Source organism: Panthera onca, chromosome F1, assembly GCF_046562875.1.
Source record: "Panthera onca isolate mPanOnc1 chromosome F1, mPanOnc1 haplotype 2, whole genome shotgun sequence".
In the NCBI taxonomy this organism is placed as follows: Eukaryota; Metazoa; Chordata; class Mammalia; order Carnivora; family Felidae; genus Panthera; species Panthera onca.
In genome coordinates this window covers 306,836-325,159 of record NC_138355.1, presented here as the reverse complement: position 1 = coordinate 325,159, position 18,324 = coordinate 306,836, and the positions used below count along the sequence as shown (strand labels likewise).

Sequence of the window (18,324 nt, the reverse complement as noted above, 5' to 3'; positions counted from 1 at the left end):
AGTCCTAGGTAGTTGGAGAAAATTAACTGACTTTTCATATTTCAGAGAACTTTTATATGGTAGAACATAGGGGCAATCACCAGGATTTGCTCTCTCTCTCTGTTTTTTTTTTTTTTTTTTTTTTCAGAGTAAAATAAGATTGTTGCTTGTTTCACACTTTCTGACATCATGATTTCATCTATTCCTTTTAAACCTTTCTTCAAATGGATATGTAGGGATGTAGGAATTTTCAAGGCAAACACCAAGAAAAGAGATTCCAGGAAAGGTATTCTGTGACATAACCTTCTGACTGTAACCACGTGAAAGACATCAACCGAAACAATAAAATTCCATATAATGCAGTTGTGTTAGAGGCATCCCAATGACACCCAGATTTGATTATTCACTAGAAGAGCTCACAGGACTCAGCATATAGTTGTAGTCATGCGTGTGGCTTGGTATGGGGACAGGCTAGAAAGGCCAATGAGCACCGAGCAATGGTGCATGGGGTGAAGGCCAGAGGAAACCAAGCGCAGGCTTCCAGCAATCCTTTCTCTATGGAGTTAGCAGGATGTGCTAAATTCCTCCATCATGAAATTAGGACAGCACAAGTGAAATGTTGTCTGCCAGTACGAGGCTTATGGATACTCAGTGCCCGAGGTTTTCATCAAATGCTAATCACATAGGCATCTTCTCCTTAGCATGTCCCAAAATTCCAGGTTTCCACCAAGGAAATCAAGTGTACAGCCTTAAGGACATTGCTTGTACCAGCACTTAGGCACAGTGAACCACTCTTAACCAGCTAGGGAATGGTGGGAACCCTCCTTAAATCCAAGATCCCAGGGAACAACCAAGGGCCAGTCATTCAAGTAGGATGTTCTGAGGGTAGCCATCTTTGGCCTGCTGGATGAAATCTGTTCTGCATAGGAATTATAGCCCTGACGTCATTTTTGGTGGTGTCTTCAAATTTTGTTTTACTAGCAAGTAACATGATGGTTACCATGGTACTGGTTTCAGTTTCATCATCCATATGAAGTAGGTATTTGTATAAAAATTACTAGGGCAATATGAGGTCATTATAATCTCTTTTTTTTATGTGATTAAGCTTTCATTATGATTCTGAGGTATGATCAACATAATGATTTTTGATTTAAAATTAGAATGAAAATCTCGTAATTATATGGAAAACCCAGGTTTGATTCCTATGGTGCTGAACCCCTGTTTATAGGTATAAGATTTTGGATCATATTCATCAATTGTTTTGTTGCCTAAGTATACAAATAACTGTTGTATTTTTGTGTTTTGTTTATGCATTTTCATACACTTCCAAATGGGAGACAGTACCCCTATTGTGTTACTTTGATCTCTATTTTAATGTTCAAGGTGACTGTATCATGAGTTAGTATATGCTAAGAGTAGCTTCAATGGAAACCATATTTTGTTGTTTTTGTTGTTTCATACATTTAGTAAGCCTGATGTTTTACATCAGTTTTAAGTTCACAGCAAAATATAATAGGAAGTACAGAGTCTCCATATACCATACCATGCTCCCGTACACGCCTAGCCTCCCCTGTTGTTAACATCTTGCACGACAGTGGTCCATTTTGAGTAGGAATTTTTTTTTTTCAGTTCCTTGGTTGAGTTTTGAGCGAGAGAGCATGCATGCGTGTGAGCAGCCAAGGGGCAGAGGGAGAGGGGGGAAAGAATCCTGTGCTGTCAGCCCAGAGCCTGATGCAGGACTTGATCCCATGAACTGTGAGATCATGACCTGAGCTCAGATCCAGAGTTGGACGCTGAACCAACTGAGCCACCCAGGCACCCTGACAACAGTGGTGCATTTTCTCTGGACACGAACTCTTCATTTGGAGGCCAAGTCTCTAATTTGCATTAGTGTTCAGCCTTGGTGTTATACATTCTATGAGTCTTAACAAAGGTGTAATGATGTGAATCCACCTTTGTGGTACCGTGTGAAAGAGTTCCACTGCCTGAAAAGTCCTCTGTGCTGTGCCCGTTTCTCCCTACATTCACCCCAACCCTTAGCTCCATAGCCTTGCTCTTTCCAGGTGTCATGTAGTTAGAATCATAGAGTGGATGTCTTTGAATGTTTAGAAAGTGAAAATATCCTGGTAATTGAATGTAGGCATTCAAGATATTCTTTGCCCTTTGTTTTGTTTAGTTGCTCATCAGTAGAGGATCTGATGACCTCTGCCTTCCATGACAAAAAGTATGATTTCTCTAGATGTGTGTCACCTAATGGGGAGGGTTGAGAAAAATGACCTCATGAACCACTACAGAGCACTCACATTGGGATCATCCTCCTCTGTGATGTGCGGTGGGTCTAGATAGACTCTCTAGCAATGGAAGGAGACAGCCTCAAGAGGTTAGAACTATATCAAAGTGGAATGCCAAATCTTTCCTTCTTACGTTGCCATTGGAAATAAGACGAGGGAGAGTCTGTTTGCTATGGTTTGGCCATGCTGCAAAGTACAATAGCTATAGAGCACACTTTGTGAGGGGGTGTTTCCTCCTAAAACTGAAGAGTGTCTGTTGAAGAGCTGGGGAGGTTCTGCCGTGTTACAGCAAAACAAAGATACTCTCTTTCAACTCCTCTAGTACTGAAAGTCCAGAAAAATCATGCTAGTTTCAGTCTGACATTGTCAGCTCATGATAATCATTCTCCTAACGATACCAGTTTCCTCCAGTGTCACAGTGTCGGTCAGTGATGGCCATTGTAAACATCAGTCCCCCTGTAGGTGTCAAATTCTGATAAAACCCATTCTTGCTCTTGGTCAATATAGAGGAGAAAGTAAGATTTCTTAGTGCTTTAAGCCTACGAATGGTATAATTACCATTCAGTGTAGTGTGGTTTCCAGGTGTGGTCCCAAAGCAATACTTTTTAACAAATCATAAGCCGTACACTTGTAATTTTCCTCTATTTTTCGATTGTTGATTTAACATGTATTTTGCTTTCATCTTTAGGAGCAGATAAGAATGCTGAGGAAGATTCTATAGCCAGGTAGGATATTTATGGATTTGTAAAAATGACATTTGCTGGGGCACCCGGGTGGCTCAGTCGGTTAAGGGTGTGACTCTTGATTTCAACTCAGGTTTGTGAGTTCAAGCCCCCCGTCGGGTTTTGCGCTCACAGCCTCCTTAGGATATCTTTCCCGACTTCTGTGGGCACTCACTCTTAAAGTATAAAGGAATGAAATGAAATGAAACGGATAATGAAAGGAAAGGGAAGGGAATGAATGAACTGAAAATTATGTGTCTCCTAAGGGAACGCAGAGAACAAAAGCAGTTGTTGCGTGTTCTACACTGGACCAGACACTATATCCTATGGGTAACATCTGTTCAGTTATATAGTCATTGTATAGCTTTGCCAAGTAGCTGTGCTGTTGTAGCCTACATTTTATTACTTTGGCAACTGTGGTTCAGGGAGGTTGACGACTCGACCATGATTCCATAGTTAACGGGTAGCTGAGGGGCTTTGCCCATCAGCCCGTGAAGCTTCCACATCCATTCCCTGGTTCCTCAGCAGCACTGAGATGAGGATACAGATCCTAGGGCAGATCAACTCAGAATGTCAAAGGTAATGATGTCGGAACACTAATTTAGGGTTTGCTTAAGAACCCAGGTTAGTCCAAGCATTTGGCCTCATATATTTGACCACTAGTGCCAACCAAAGTCATTAGTGCAGTGGTAACTAGTCCCTTGTTTTTACCATCCGAGATTTTAGGGTGGTTGTCAGCTATGGCCATGGTGTCAAGGCTTTTCCATAAAAAGCAAGATGTCATCAGGCAACTCCTTACATGTAGTGATATCCCCTCTTCTTGAGACAAATGAGTTTTCTGTAAGGGAAGGATATTTAGTTGTAGACCATGTTACATTAACTAAACTCACTCTCTATTTCGAGGATATTGCTATATGATTCTCTGTTGCCTAAGTTCCCAGGCTGGTTTCCCTTTGGGCTAGTATCCTTGTCTAGTTCTAGGAATCTTTTCGGGTTTTTTTGGATTTTTTTTTTTTCCAATGACTTTTTGTTCTGTGTTTTTGCCTTTTGACTTTCTTCTCTTTTTTCCTTGGTATTTCTTCTTTTTTTTTTCCAATAATTTCCCTACTTCTGCCATTTAAGGACTCTCCATTATTCCAGAGGCCAAATCAAAAGCACTTAGAGTCTCCAGATTTAGGGAACCTCAGAGATTAATTCCTCAAAACACCCTCTGGTCCGTCAACCTATGTTTCACCTCCTTGCCCAATGGTTGTTTCCCTGGAGAATTGGAAACTCAAAAGAGATTGAAGTGACCTATTTGGATATGATAAGTGACAGAAATGCGATTTAAATTCTGGTTTTCTTTCTTTCTTTCCTTCCTTCTTTTTTGTCTTGATCTTGCAGGCAACTGTTTTAATAATAGAAGGCTGGGGAGTGGGTCTAATGAATAGAGTGAAGGAGGGTAAGAATCGAATTAGCAGAGGAGACCAGGTTTCAAGGAGAACAACACTGAGTTGGTTAGGAATACGAGTTTGAGAAAAGATGTCAGAATTTGGGGGGTTATGCCAAGTGAGATAAAGGTGAATGACAGGAATGAAGGACCCAGGATTAGGGGAGTTGTTTAGAAAGGCATATTCAAATAGAGAGTTCAAGAGGGTCGTGATCAGTTTTCTGCTTTTGTGTGTGTTGGTTTCATTAAAGGTGCGAGCATACCTCAGATTTTCTGATGAGAGAGATTAAAAATCATTTGAGCTTCTGGGAAGAGTCTGTTTACAGCAGATAGAAATATGATATCCCCTACTTCCACCCCAACTGAGGGAGGATAGCTTAGATCCTCTCAAGGAATTGGGGGTGGGGGTGAAGATTCCGAACATCAGAGATGTATGGCCCAAGGCAAGCTGTCTCCTCACTCCACCTCTTTTCCTAAATCTGTGATGCCCTTCCCATGTACTTGTAGGGCTGGGCAGGGGTAGGTCTGACTTGTGAAATCAGCAAGGGAGCTTCATCTGGATCGGTGGTAACATGCCTATGTTGAGGTGACTGTGTGGATGAGTGAGGCTCCCAATTCGCTTGTTCTCCAGGAGCAGGACATGGTCCCTACCCTCGGTCATTGGAGCCCATCCTTGTTGTAGGAGTGTATGGCTTCATAGGCTACAGATTGAAAGGTTGGGGAATGCCACAGAACCGTGCTGAAGAGTGATGTAGGAGTGGGAGCTCATAGGGAAGAAAATATTCAGGCAGCGTATAGAGAAATAGAGGCACAACTACCAGGACCATTTTGATCACAGTCTCCCTCCTTGGGTAGCTGAATGCCCCTGAAGGCTTGGAGTGTCTTGCTAGTTATTATGGACCTAAGTAAGGCAAGACCAGTGTGGGAACAAAGTTGGCCTTGGGAACTTTGAGTCTTTCAATCTCTAGTTAGTACTACCACTCATAACATAGAAACCTAAACTTCGATACGTTTACTTAAACGGAGGTCTACGTGACACACAATGTAATATGTGATGCAACAACTCTGGATGTTTCACCGTGATCGCCATAAGCGTAGCTCCCATCTGTTAATGTATGAGGCTATTACGATACCACAGGCTAGATTCCCTATGCTGTACCTTTGAGCCTTGTGATTTATTCATTCTATAACTGGAACCCTGAACTTCCCTCTCCCCTTCCCCCATTTTGTCCATCCCCCCACCTCCCCTCCCTTCTGGCAAGAGTCAAATCTCTGCATTTATGGGTGTGTTTCTGCTTTTGCTCTGTTTGTTCATTGATTCCCCTTTTTACATTCTACACAGAAGTGAAATCATAGAGGATTTGTCTTTCTCTGTCTGACTTATTTCACTTATCCTCATGCCATCTAGGTACATCCATGATGTTGCAGGTAGCAGGATCTCATTCTCATTTAGAGCTGCGTAATATTTCATTGTGTGTGTGTGTCTGCGTGTGTGTTTGTGTGTGTGTGGTATCCAAACAGTATTGTGGGTACTGGCGTACAAAATAGCCTCATTGCTCAGTGGAATAGAACCGCAAACCCAGGCATCAATCCACCACTGTATGGTCAGTTCATCTTCCACAAACAGGAAAGACTATCCAGTGGGGAAAAGGCAGTCTCTTCGCCAAATGGTGTTGGGACAACTGGACAAGCCACATGCCAAAGAATGAACCTGGACCAATTTCTGTACCATACACACAAATAAACTCAAAATGAATTAAAGACCTAAGTGTGAGGCTTGAAACCATAAAAAAAAAAAAAAATCCTTGAAGAGAGCACAGGCCGTCATTTCTGTAACTTTGGCTGTAGCAACATTTTACTATTTATGTCTCTTGAGCCAAGGGAAATAAAACAAGAATAAAGTTTGAGGACTACTTCAACCTACAAAGCTTTTGCACAGTAAAGGAAAGAGTCAAAACTGAAAGGCAACCTCTGGAATGGGAGAACAAATTTGGAAATATTTGGCAAATCCAGTAAAGGGTTAGTGTTCACAATGTCTAAAAACTTGATTCATGTCAACATCACCCCCCTCCAAAAAAGCCCAGTTTACAAATGAGCAGTACACATAACCAGACACTTTTCCAATGACAACATACAGATGGTCAACAGACACATGAAAAGATGCTCCCCCAAACTACAACGAGATACCACGTCACACCTGTCAGAATGGCTACACTCCAAGACACAAGAAGCAAGTGTTTGCGAGGATGTGGAGACTAAGGAAACCTCTTGCACCGTTGGTGGAAATGCAAATGGGTGCGGCCCCTGTGGAAAACAGTATGCAGGTTCCTCAAAAAATTAAAAACAGAACTCTCCTATGATCCAGTAATTGCACTACTGGATACTACCCAAGAGAATACAAAAACAAGAATTCCACGGGACACACGCACTCCTGTGTTTATTGCGGCATTATTTCCAACAGCCAGCGCAAGCGTCCATTGACAGCTGAGTGAACGAAGAAGAAGCCCTATATGAATGTATGTGTGTGTGTATATGTATATCCACACACACACACACACACACACACGCACACACACGCACACACACATGCACACACACACACACACTGTAATATTACTCAACCATAAAACAATGCAATCTTGCCATTTGCAATCACCTGGATGGAGCCTGAGGGTAGTATGGTAAGCAAAGTCAGGGAAAGACAAATACCATATGATTTTACTCATGTAGCCCTTAAGAAGCAACAAACGAGCAAAGGGAGGAAACAAAAGGGGAGACAAACCAAGAAATAGGCTCTTACCTGCAGAGAAGAAACGGATGGTTGTGGAGAGGAGGTGAGTGGTGGGAGGGGTGAAAGAGATGATGGGGATGAAGGAGTGCCCTTGTCATGATGAGCACGGGGTGAGTATGGAGTTGGTGAATCACTATTTTGTACAACTTAAACTACTATAACTCTGGATGTTCCTATTACCGGAATTAAAATAAAACTTAATGACAAAACCAGAGGCCAACTTTTCATTATACCAAGAAACTTCGTGGAATAAACAGATAGGTGACCTTTCCCTTAACTTTTTTAAATTTTGTTTTTAAATGAATGAACATGTGTTTGTTGTATTTTTTTGCTCTAAAGGCTTTCCGACAAACCTGGTCCTGACGATTCATGGTCTACCTCATCTAGCCAAGACTTAGATTTTGGTACCAAGGTAAAGTACCCTCCTGTGAAACTCACTTTCCTGCTCTGAATTGAGTTTTCTCCCTTATTCACTCTGAAAATTTAAGAGGAGCCTGTGTATCATCATTTTATGTGTGTCATGGAAAGTTGGCAAGAACAAACCACTTTACAGATACATGACGCGTTGAATGTTTTGTTTTGTTTTGTTGTACTTTGGTAAATCCTACAGGTGGAGGCTGATAAAAGAATGGGCTGGAAAATATATAATGACCGTCAAATTATATTGGGACAAGCTTTCCCACAATGGAGGCAATATGACGTTTGCTTAAGGATAAGGATTCTTACTGTGATCGTAACATGACTGATAATACTCACGCCTAAATGAAACGTGATTGGGTCCAAGTATCTATTGTAGGTTGCCCCCCGCCCCGGGCAAGTTTTATTTTGGTGAGATACAGGATTTTCCTTTGGCTCTATCCTTTGTTCTACATTTAGAATAAAACCATATTAGAAAATGTAGAAATTTAGATGTTTACATTATTTCTCAACATTTACCTTACAAAGGTGTTCCCCTGTAGTTTTGAAATAACTCCATGAAGAGTAAGTTAAAATTGTGCATCTCCCCGAAGAATACGTATTTTGCTGAAAAGAGTAGCTCTATGGGCAGAGGCTCTTCATAGCCAAGGTGTCAAATTTCTAATTTCAGAAATCTTGCCCATTCTAGCTTTGAACACTATCTCCTCCTAGTCCTTGTGTCAGATTCTAAAATTTAAAGTTTCAGACATCTGATATTTATTTCAGTATTCATTTCAAAGCCCCTAAATCATGATAAGCTCCTGGAGGTTAGGAAACGCACTGGTTTGACTCCTGGAGCTCCTAAAATAAAGTCTTGCTTGGAAGAAGCAATGTCATGGTTTTTGAATGTGAACAAATGAGTAGGGAAATGGAATTCCGTAGAATGGAGTTTGAAAAGTAACAAAATACGCATGATATATCACAATTAAATATGTGAATTTAAAAAGTCAGGCTTCAGTTTATATTCCGTTTTAGTGTTTAACATGTATACACGCAAATGAATCCTATTGAGGCAATCAGGAGTTACATAAGAAAGAAGGTTACAGTATATTTTTAGTATCCTCCCATTGTGAGCTTAGAAGTGCAGGGAAAAAGTCGTCAGCCTTTGTTGGTTGAACCCCATCTGTGTCCCATTACCTACATCCTTTAAATGTTCCCATTTCTTCCTAGAATTCTCATTCCCAATTCTTTCTCCATAGTGAATGTTGACGTGTTAGGAACCTCTCTTTTTCTGTTCTTTTGTTAGTCTAGTAATAATTTCTAGCTTTTCGGAAGCGATAGATGCCAGGAATTGAACAATTTATTTATAGTGAAAAAAATTAAATTCTTTATTACAGTATTTATAACCAGATAACTGTAGAGTGATAAGAGTCAGTATTATTAGGGATATACTGTGAATCAAAGCCTCTCTTTTACATAAATATTATATACATAGATACATAGATGGATATGGATATAGATAGATAGATAGATAGATAGATAGATATAGATAGATAGATAGATATAGGTAGAGATATATATAATATACACATATATACACATATATTTACACTTATATATAAATACACACTTATATGTATACATATTTATGTACACCTATACGTACACACACACACACACACACACACACATACATATATATATATATATATATATATATATATATATATATATGTATATCACACATATATAAAGACATATATCTTTAAAAGGTTTAAAAGGGACTATTTTTCATAGTATATTCCCAATCCTACTTATGTACCTGTTGAAAAATGTATGTTGTTTCCACTTACCTTCTTTGGCTCACATTTTTCCTTTTCTTTTTTGTCTTAAGCTCATGCTTGATTGATTGGTCATTTGTTTTGTTTTGTTTTGTTTTGTTTTTTCCTTTTTCCCTCTTCTCAACCCATGCTTATTACGGTATTTTTAATTTTTTTTCAAAGTTTATTTATTTTTGAGACAGAGAGAGACACAGAGTGCAAGCGGGGTAGGGGCAGAGACAGAGAGACACACAGAATCCAAAGCAGGCTGCAGGCTCCGAGCTGTCAACACAGAGCTCAACGTGGGGCTGATAACCACAAACCGTGAGATCATGACTCATGAGCTGAAGGTGGATGCTGAACTGACTGTGCCACATATGTGTTCCCCGCACCGGGCTCGTTTTTAATGGTTTACCCCTACCCTAATTTGTCCTTGCAGAAACTATTTCTTTAGTGTCTGTTCTTTTAGTACATCACTGTCTGTCAACTCCATTGTCAACATATTGGTTATGGAATTCTACTGTCTGTGTGTGGTTTCCATCCAGGGCTCGTTGCCCCACAAGGTTTATTATTCTTGTTTTTCTCTTTCTTGGAAGGGGCTGAGATAAATGTTTTTGAAATGTTTGCATTTCTCTTGGAAAGGGAGGGAGAGAGAGAAAGAATGAGCAAGTGCTCGTTGTTGTGATCTGACAATATGCAAGGTATGATCTCAGTCCTTTTATATTTGTGGAGGGCTGTTTTGTGACCCAGGATGTCACTTGGAGACATTGGAGAATGTTCTATGTGCACTTAAGAAGAATGTGCGTTCTACTGCTGTTGGATGAAAAGATCTTAATATATCGGTGTTGATATCCATGTATATAAATGTATATATATGAGGCCAATATATATCTATGTATATCTGAATACATCTGGTCCAATGACACATTGGATCTGTGTTTCCTTACTGATTTTCTGCCTTGACGATCCGCCTTTTGCCATGAGTGGAGTCTTAAAGTCGTCTACAATCATGGTATTTGTATGTATACATTTAATCATGTTTGTGAGTAATCGATTCATATGTGTGGGCGTTTCACTTTGGGGGCATAAACACTTGCAATTGTTAGCTCCTCTTGATGGATAGACCCCTTAATTATGATCCAATGCCCTTCTGAATCTGTTACTACAGTCTCTGGTTTAAAATCTAGTCTGTCTGGTGGAAGTGTGGCGACTCCAGCTTTCTTTTGACTTCTAGTAGCATGATAGGTGGTTCCCCATACCTTCACTTTGAACCTGGAGGTGTCCTGGGGTCTAAAATCAGTGTCTTGTTGACAACATATAGATGGATCTTGTTGTTTGGTTTTGTTTTGTGTTTTACCCATTCTGATTCCCTGTGTCTTTTGATTGCGGCATTGAGTCCATTCCCATTCAGAGTGATTAGTTAAAGATATGGATTTAGTGTCATTGTGTTATCTGAAGGTTTCATGCTTTTGGTGAGGCCTCTGGTCCTTTGTAGTCTCTGCTGCTTTCCACTCACAGAGTCGCCCGTTAGGATCTCCCGCAGGGCTGGTTTAGTGGTCATGAACTCCATTAGGTTTTGTTTGTCTGGGAAAGCCTTTCTCTCTCTTTCTGTTCTAAATGTCAGCCTTGCCTGGGAAGGGATTCTTCGCCGCAGATGTTCCCATTCAGCACATTGACCGTTTCCTACCCCTCCCTTCTGCCCTGCCAAGTTTCTTTGGACAGGTCTGCTGCTACCCTTATGTGTCTTCCCTTGTCGATTAAGACCCGTTTGTCCCTAGCTGATTTCAGAATCCTCTCCTTATCTTTGTAGTTTTCCAGTTTCGCTATGGCATGTCGTGGTGTTGACCTGGGTTTGTTGATTTGGAAAGGAATTCTCTGTGCCGCCAGGACTTGGATGCCCGTTTCCTTCCCCAGATGAGGGAAGCTCTCAGCTATAAGTTGTTCAAAAAAAACCTTCTGCCCCTTTCTCTCACTCTTCTTCTTCTGGGACTCCTAGGATCTGGCTAATATTTCATCTCACTGAATCACCTAGGTCTCTAGTACCTGCCTCGTGATCTAGTCATTTCCTTCCTTTCCTTTCCCTGCTTCATCTTTGTCCACAATTGTATCTTCTGTTTCACGGATTCTGTCTGCTGCTTCTCCCGTCCTTGCTGTCACTGCATCTAGTTTACTTTGTATCTCCTTTACACCATTTCATGTTCAGCGTTCATCGTGACGATTCCTTAGGTCCTTGATCTCTGAAGCAGTAGATTGTCTGCTGTCTTCTATGCGTGGTTTCAAGCGCAACTATGCGTCTTATGAGTGTCATTCCAAAAATGTGCTCACATATATGGTTTCTGTCTCTTTTGAGCCCTTCTCTGGCTGTCCTTTCTTCCCGGAATTTTTTTGAGGGGAATTCTGCGATTTCGTCGTTTTGGCTAGATTCCTGCCCTTTATGTGTGTTAATAGCTTGTTCTGTGTCCCACACCTGCGAGTACTACTGTAATAAAAAGACCCCCTACACTGTCCAGGGCCTGGCAGTTGAACAAATTTTTTTTGAGTGTGTTGTGTGCACTCTTTCGGTGCGTCTTTGGCTGCTGTTCTCGCTACTTGGAGTGGCGGTTTGGGCCTTCCAACAGGTGTGCTTTGATTTGTTTGTTGAAGTAATCCTGGAAAAAAGGGGAAGAAGATGGGGAAGAATCCTTAGCCCAAACAAAAAGAGAAATGACTGGAGTTGAAAAAAAGACCAGGAAGTGACTCAAAGGAGCTAGAGGGCTTAATCCAGAAAGAGAGGGAGGAAAATGAAGAAGGAGATCTAGAAAAGTATAGAGAAAATGCACAATCAAACAAACAAAGAACCAGAACAGAGGATCAAAGGAAAAAAATATATAGATATATCTATAGATATATCTGTGTATAGATATATAGGTATATATTAAGATATAGAGATAAATGTAGATATATAATTAGCTTTGACCCACGTCAACTCGAGACTACTAGGCTGTTTCCAAAGGGAGAAGGGGAAAGAGGAGAGTAGAAAGAGAAAAAAGGGAAAAGAGAAGAAAGGGAAAGCAAAGGAAAGAAAAGATGGGCGCCTGGGTGGCTCAGTAGGTGAAGCGTCTGACTCTTGAATTTGGCTCACGTCATGTTGTCGCTGTTGGTGGGTTCGAAACCCCCAACAGGTTCTGCAGTGAGAGCATGGATCCTGCTCGGATTCTCTCTCTCTCCCTCTCTCTGCATCTCTTCTGCTTGATCACTCACTCTCTCTCTCAAAATGAAGAAATAAACATTAAAAAAGAAAAGGAAAGACAAAAGAATAATAACTCAAACGAAAACAAACAAACAAACAAACAAACAAACTAAGATAGAAAACCGGAGGAGAGTTGTCTATTGGTGCCTGGGACTGGTGGCTGTGCTGGTCTAGAGCAGGGGCTATCTGGTCCCATCAGTGTCAGTCTCACTCCTATAGAGAAGCAGTTACGAGGCACAGAGTGTCAGGGTTTGGTGTAATGGGCCTGCCTTCACTGAGGCTCACTGTCCATTCCCTGAAGCCCCACGATGTTGGTCATGGGGAGAGACATGGCGACACCCCATCTATCCTGCCCACACGAGGTGTCTCAAAACTCACTGTTTAGGCTATCCTCACGGAATAGCCTGGGGAGCCGGCTTGCCTTGCTGCACAGTCCCCTGTGCCACCTGAGTACTGAGCTGGGATTCAAAACCCTGCAGGATCCCGCTTTGCTCGGACCTGGTAGTGGAGTTGCGCCACTCTGCCCAGTGGACAGAGGGCCTCTGGCTCGTGCCTGCACGGTCTTTTTCCCTTGGGCAGGGCAATACCTCCCCTTTCCACCATACTCAAGGTGTTCTCTCCCAGTGTAGCCCTGAGATTGCTACCAAGCCTAGGGGCGGCTCCCTCCCCACCAGGCATGGGAGGTGGTAGCTTTGGTCGAGAGAAAGTGTGGCCACCTTGAAAATTCTGTTTTTTACCCTCTACGGCTGTTTTCCAAAGTAGAAACTGGCTCTCTGGACCTCTCCTTGGTCTGTGGTCCGGACAGGCTTTCTCATATCCAAATGCACTTGCCACAGCCTCTCTCTCTCTACCTTCCTTTCGTTTCTCCACCAAAGGCCTTCCCCCACTGCATGCCTGTGCTGCCCATTTTATTTCTCCCAATTCTCATACACACCCTTCTGTCCCGCCAAGCTGTCACTCTGCACCTGCGGAGATTTTTCTGTCCCTCTGCAGCCTGTATTCCTGGTATTCCAAGTGTTGTGACCTCAATACTGCTGTGTTTGAGGGACAAGGGAAATTCTGATCCCCTCCCCTGCCATCTTAACTCCCCCCTCCACCTTTTGCTTTGCTTTTCGCAATTGCAAAGTTGGGTGCCTAATCGACTAAGTCACCCAGGCCCCCCAAAGAATACTTGTTTTCCATGGGAAGATGTTCAAAGGCCAATAAAATGGCCCTTGTGTCCAGAAAAGAATGGCAAAGTTAGAATGGGTTTTTGATGTTCTCATTTGGGGCTATAATAAGTTCCCGTAAGCTCTTAGCGATGACATCATAAAGGTATACATTTGACCCTTGAACAAGATGCGTTTGGACTGTGGGAGTCCACATACATACAGATTTTTTTCAATAAATACAGTACCATCCTGTAAACATATTTTCTCTTCCTTATGATTTTCTTTTGCATCTTGGTTTTTTTTTTTTTTTTTAATTATTCATTTTGGGAGAGAGAGAGAGGACAGAGCACGTGAGTAGGGAAGTGGGGGCAGAGAGAGAATTTTCATCAGGCTCCACACTGTCAGCGTTCAACTCAGGAAGTATAGATCATGACCTGAGCCAAAGTCAAGAGCCTGACCCTGAACCGACAGTGCCACCCAGCACCCCTTCCTTACGAGTTTCTTAGTAACCTTTCCTTCAGTTTATAGTGTAAAAATACAGTATGTAATACATATAACAGGGAAAACATGCATTAATCGACTGTGTATATTGTTGGTAAGCTCAGCATTCCGTTATCCTAACTCTGACCTCCCATGCTCAGTTTACAGAGTCAATGGCCAAACTAGGCCGAAAAGGTAGATTAGACCTAGAGAGCATATACAAGCGATTCTGCTTTAATGTTCTGGTTTTCAATACATATATACTTTTTGATTTTTAAGTGTGATTGCTTTTAAAGTAGGAAATTCGGTAGGAATTTTTGTTTTTTTGATTTGGTTTTGAGGTTTCAAAAGATATTTGTGGATTTTCGAGGGCATGGCCATCAGAGCCCGTAACCCTTGCTTTGTTCAAGGGCCAACGGTATAGTGATTTGGTACTTTTGAGATCTTCTCAGTGAGATTAGTGTAAATGTTTTGACCTTAATTAATTGGTCCTTGTATACTGAGTACGTACCAAGCAGTTAGCTACTGAGTGTACAAGCGGAGGGTTTAGGTTGTTGTGGTCGGAGCAGAAAAGTAAGTCAACAGCAATCTGTTATAAGTCACTATAAAGGCTTCATCGGTAGGGAATGGACGATGTTAGTTGAGAGAATATTGGGGGCGTTTGTAGTGAGGATGAGGATGAGAGTGGGAGTGGGAATTTTGGTAGTCAGAAAAGATCTGAGAGTGGCAAAAGGTGCCAAGTGAAAGATGAGAAGGACCAGTCGTGTAGACCGTGGCGAGGGACATTCTGGACAGAGAGGACCACGGATCATCATTTTACTCCAACGTCTTAGAGTGACCAAGCTGTAGGAAGGCTCACTCCATCATCATCATCATTATTATTGTTGTTGTGTGTAAAAAAGAAAATGTGCATAGTGAAATGAGTGCTTGGCACATTTTAGGTGACTAAGACATACATGTTCTTATACTTGCCGTTTGAATGCTTACTACACATTCTGAAGAGTTCCATACCTATATCTACATTGTTTCTGCTACTAGTTCATCATAATTTTAAGAAAAGTTTTTCTTACTACTTTGCCATTCGATCCAACCCTTCTTTCGTCAAGAAAAAGGTCAAGCCTCTGTTTACCTAAACGAAGCAGCAGCTACGACAGTGTTTTGTTGATACACAGCATGATATACTCCAAAGTTTCTGATCATGTGAGGTATGAATTGACACTGAAACAAATGTCTGCCATTTTACTAGAAGCAGTTTTCATTTATAGCAAGTACACTTTTAAAGATTTTGTTTCAAAACTTATTTCACATGTCCTTTTATTTTGGTCAGGAATGCAAAGGAAGGGGTTTTGTTAGTTCCTTTTTGAAATCTGCATACAAGCCAGGCTTCTGCCTTTGAAAGTATTTATTCTGGCCTTCCATGATCAGTTTAGAGAGTCAATAGCCAAATGAAGATTCAAAGGGACGCTGAATCAAGAGAGCATATATGAGGTTTTGTATTTAAATGTTTTGGTGTTCAATACGGTTTTCTTATTTGCAAGTCTGATAGTTATTAAAATCATAAATTCAGATATTTTCTTGGAAAAGGATTAGGAAGTCTTCACGCAACTCATTACTGATGCTACTTTTAACAGTGTGTGTCTGAGAAGCCCAACAAAGATGTTCCTCATGTCTCTGGAGCTGTGGATCAGAAAGGGCAAAGTGTATTAAATGGACAAGTAGAAGGTAAGAACTGTATTTTATTCAAAGGTCATTTGACAGAATGTTGATTTCAAACAGGAATACTGATATATTCTAATATCTAAAGAAAACGGCCTGTTAAGTGCATAGGAAAGAGAAAGAGATGTGAAAAGGAGATAAGTTGCATATCGTATGTGGTGTCAGCAACAGATTAAATTGAGAGTGCCACCAAAGGACCTAAATGGCTAGTTCCCTTTCAACACACTGGAAGGCCTAAGGAACCTCAGGAAAGAAGAGACGAGCCAAACAGGGAATGATGTGAATGGCGGAGACTACAGGGAGTAAATGAAGGAAAGTAAGCCGGTGTGTATTGTGTTTCTACTGGAAGGTGGTAAAATACACTAGTCCTTTAAAGGGAAGAGCAGACTATTTGAAGTGCAGCAACACTATCAGGTGAGCTTCTCGTACCAGAATTTGTCAGAGTAGTATCCCCAAATGTCCCCACTCTTACTGTGATCCTCACTGTTGGCAAGACATTAAGGACTGACCTAGCTGATGATGCAGAGTTATGTCCTAACTACCATGGGTGAACGAACATAAGCATTTGTAGTCAGTGATAAATGTATATACGTTAATGCCATATAAAATGGGGGTACTTCATACGGTAAGTATCATTTAGGGCAAAATAAGAGAATTGGAAGGAGGGTCAGATAGGGAGACATCAAGATAACTCATCTGACATTTTGGATGCCGTATTTGTGAGTTTTGATTATTTTGGCGATAACTGCCTCTAATAGGTGAACTATATTTTTAATGTTCTAGGAACATAAGGAAAAGAAACAAAAGAACACTATAATCAGTAGTATGTTTTCATATTCTGTCTGACAGTTCTGATTGTTGTAGAATGATCCCTGTTACTTCTTTGATTCCTATCTGCCAGAAAAATGAACTAAGTCCTAGGTAGTTGGAGAAAATTAACTGACTTTTCATATTTCAGAGAACTTTTATATGGTAGAACATAGGGGCAATCACCAGGATTTGCTCTCTCTCTCTGTTTTTTTTTTTTTTTTTTTTTCAGAGTAAAATAAGATTGTTGCTTGTTTCACACTTTCTGACATCATGATTTCATCTATTCCTTTTAAACCTTTCTTCAAATGGATATGTAGGGATGTAGGAATTTTCAAGGCAAACACCAAGAAAAGAGATTCCAGGAAAGGTATTCTGTGACATAACCTTCTGACTGTAACCACGTGAAAGACATCAACCGAAACAATAAAATTCCATATAATGCAGTTGTGTTAGAGGCATCCCAATGACACCCAGATTTGATTATTCACTAGAAGAGCTCACAGGACTCAGCATATAGTTGTAGTCATGCGTGTGGCTTGGTATGGGGACAGGCTAGAAAGGCCAATGAGCACCGAGCAATGGTGCATGGGGTGAAGGCCAGAGGAAACCAAGCGCAGGCTTCCAGCAATCCTTTCTCTATGGAGTTAGCAGGATGTGCTAAATTCCTCCATCATGAAATTAGGACAGCACAAGTGAAATGTTGTCTGCCAGTACGAGGCTTATGGATACTCAGTGCCCGAGGTTTTCATCAAATGCTAATCACATAGGCATCTTCTCCTTAGCATGTCCCAAAATTCCAGGTTTCCACCAAGGAAATCAAGTGTACAGCCTTAAGGACATTGCTTGTACCAGCACTTAGGCACAGTGAACCACTCTTAACCAGCTAGGGAATGGTGGGAACCCTCCTTAAATCCAAGATCCCAGGGAACAACCAAGGGCCAGTCATTCAAGTAGGATGTTCTGAGGGTAGCCATCTTTGGCCTGCTGGATGAAATCTGTTCTGCATAGGAATTATAGCCCTGACGTCATTTTTGGTGGTGTCTTCAAATTTTGTTTTACTAGCAAGTAACATGATGGTTACCATGGTACTGGTTTCAGTTTCATCATCCATATGAAGTAGGTATTTGTATAAAAATTACTAGGGCAATATGAGGTCATTATAATCTCTTTTTTTTATGTGATTAAGCTTTCATTATGATTCTGAGGTATGATCAACATAATGATTTTTGATTTAAAATTAGAATGAAAATCTCGTAATTATATGGAAAACCCAGGTTTGATTCCTATGGTGCTGAACCCCTGTTTATAGGTATAAGATTTTGGATCATATTCATCAATTGTTTTGTTGCCTAAGTATACAAATAACTGTTGTATTTTTGTGTTTTGTTTATGCATTTTCATACACTTCCAAATGGGAGACAGTACCCCTATTGTGTTACTTTGATCTCTATTTTAATGTTCAAGGTGACTGTATCATGAGTTAGTATATGCTAAGAGTAGCTTCAATGGA

The 18,324-nt window shown here is 41.0% G+C and overlaps 1 long non-coding RNA gene across 1 annotated transcript; it reads left to right on the top strand.

Moving 5' to 3' along the window:
- The first annotated feature begins 2,956 nt into the window (after positions 1 to 2,956).
- Positions 2,957 to 16,444, top strand: LOC145713325 (uncharacterized). The gene is made up of 3 exons (XR_014136389.1): positions 2,957 to 2,995; positions 7,552 to 7,624; positions 15,920 to 16,444. It is a non-coding gene; the product is annotated as an uncharacterized LOC145713325 (long non-coding RNA).
- The last annotated feature ends 1,880 nt before the right edge of the window (positions 16,445 to 18,324 follow it).